Below are 2,363 nucleotides of genomic sequence, written 5' to 3'. Positions count from 1 at the left end.
AATTTCATGTCTTTGAAGAAAGAAATTGAGGAAGATAACAGAAGATGGAAAAAGTTTGCATGTTCAAGAATTAACATAGTAAAAATGACCATCCCACCAAAACTATCTATTGATTCAATGCAATTTCCACCGAAATTTCAACACAAACCTTTACAGACATTGAAAAGACAATATTCAACTTCATATAGAAAAATTAAAAATTCAGGATAGCTCAAACAATCCTGTACAATAAAAGAACTTCTGGAGCTATCACCATCCTTGATTTCAAGCTGTACTACAGAGCTGTTTTTTAATTTATATATATATATATATACACATATATATATATAAATATATGTATATATACATATACATATATATATACATATACATATATATATGTGTGTGTGTGTGTGTGTTATTACTATAAAAACTGCATGGTATTGACATAAAAACAGACAGGAGGATAAATGAAATCGAATTGAAGACCCATATGTAAATCCACAAACCTATGGACACCTAACTTTTGTTAAAGAAGCCAGAAATACTCAATGGAAAAAAGAAAGCATCTTCAACAAATTGTGTTGGTTTACTAGATTTCAGCATGTAGAAGAATGCAAATTGATCCATATCTATCACACTACACAAAACTCACAAGTGTATCAAAGACCTCAACATAAAATCAGACACACTGAACCTCATAGAAGAGAAGGTGATAAATACTCTTGAATGTGTTGGCAAAAGATATGACTTCCTGAACAGAACACCAATAGCATAGGCACTAAGAACAGCTATCAAAAATGGGACCTCATGAAACAGAAAAGCTTCTGTAAGGCAGTGGGAATCAGGTGGGGATGGGAACAAAAGAGATCAAGCTAGGGTGCAAGGGATGGAAGGAGAGAGACCAAACTAGACATATTTTATGAATAGGGAAGGCTCCTAGCAGTGTGACTGGGACATCAAACCTGACATAAAACCTTTGACTTAACAATCTGCCTTGTCTGAAAAATGTACTGGGGTAATGGTGGTACAAAACTTTTTAGAGTGACAACCACTCACTGACTAATCCAACTTGAGATCCATACCAGAAGAGGGAGGCCACACCTGACACTGCCTGGATGGCCAGGAACCAGAGGCAGCACAGGCCAGAGACCCAGAATAGAATGAAACACAACTGGCAAAAAAATAAAAGCCAATGAAATCATTCCAAATGATATTCTGCTATATTTGTAGATTGCTGCCTAGCCCAAGTATCATGGCAGGGCCATCATCTAGCAACTGGTGAAAGGAAATGGAGAGACCCATGAAAAAACACTAGGTGAAACCAGGGCAACCCTATAAAAGAGGGGAAGAGGGGGAGAAAGGATTGTAAAAGTCAGTACATAGAGGACATCACAAGAACATTGTCCACAGAATCAACTAAGCTGTGATGTTAGGGCTTCACAGAAAATTGAGTGAAAAACAAAGATCCTATATGCGTCTGAGCTAGGTCCTCTGCACATACCTTAATATTTTGTAGCTTGTTTATTCTTGTGGGTCTCCCAACAATGGAAGTGAAGGGTGTCTCTGACTCTCTTGCCTGTACTTGGGATCCTTTTCCTCCTGCTTGACAGAAGGTTTTGTGCCTAGTCGTATGGTAATTTATTAGGCCATGTTTGGTAGATATCCCTGGGAGGGCTGCTCTTTTTCTTTTTCTTTAAGTGAAGTGGAGGAGGAGTGGATCTGGGGGAAAGGGGAGCTGGAGCAAGGAGCTTAGAGGAGTGGAGGGAGAGGAAACTGTGGTAAGGATGCATTATATGAGAGCTTAAGTCCTTCTATAGAAGCCTATGGGAATGTTGACCCTCTCAATCTGATGTTTAAACGAATCATTCTATTGAGTCCTCATAATATGATTCATTATTTTGAGCTTTATTTAAAAATTTGCTTTTTTTATTAAAAACTATAATACACTCTATGGATTCTCAAGAAATTCACTGGTAGGCTTCAAACCATGTGTACACCCTTTGAAATTATATGTGACTTTTTATTTAACTGTAATTATGTAAGTATTTTACAAAGAAATTATCAAATTTATCATTTCCTCATCAGAGAATCCTGTGGCTCAGAAATGAATGAGTTCTATGCACACATATGTGTTAGACTGCAATCTAACCGGATATATGAGAGATCTAGAAATAATTTTGTGAACTAGAATCTCTCTATGTATTACTTATGTGTGTTTATAAGTATGCTTATTGCTGTTGTGGGATGAGCTACAGACTCCTGTGAGTGAGAGGAAAGTATTAAATCCAGTTGCTCAACAAGTTTTCAGGAAATATGTCTCTAGGAAAGGTTCTTGAGTTGTAGACTGCCATGGTGTCACACATATTTGCCTTATACTTTAA

The sequence above is a fragment of the Peromyscus eremicus genome, chromosome 4, assembly GCF_949786415.1.
Source record: "Peromyscus eremicus chromosome 4, PerEre_H2_v1, whole genome shotgun sequence".
Classification (NCBI taxonomy): domain Eukaryota; kingdom Metazoa; phylum Chordata; class Mammalia; order Rodentia; family Cricetidae; genus Peromyscus; species Peromyscus eremicus.
This window is presented reverse-complemented; position numbering follows the sequence as displayed.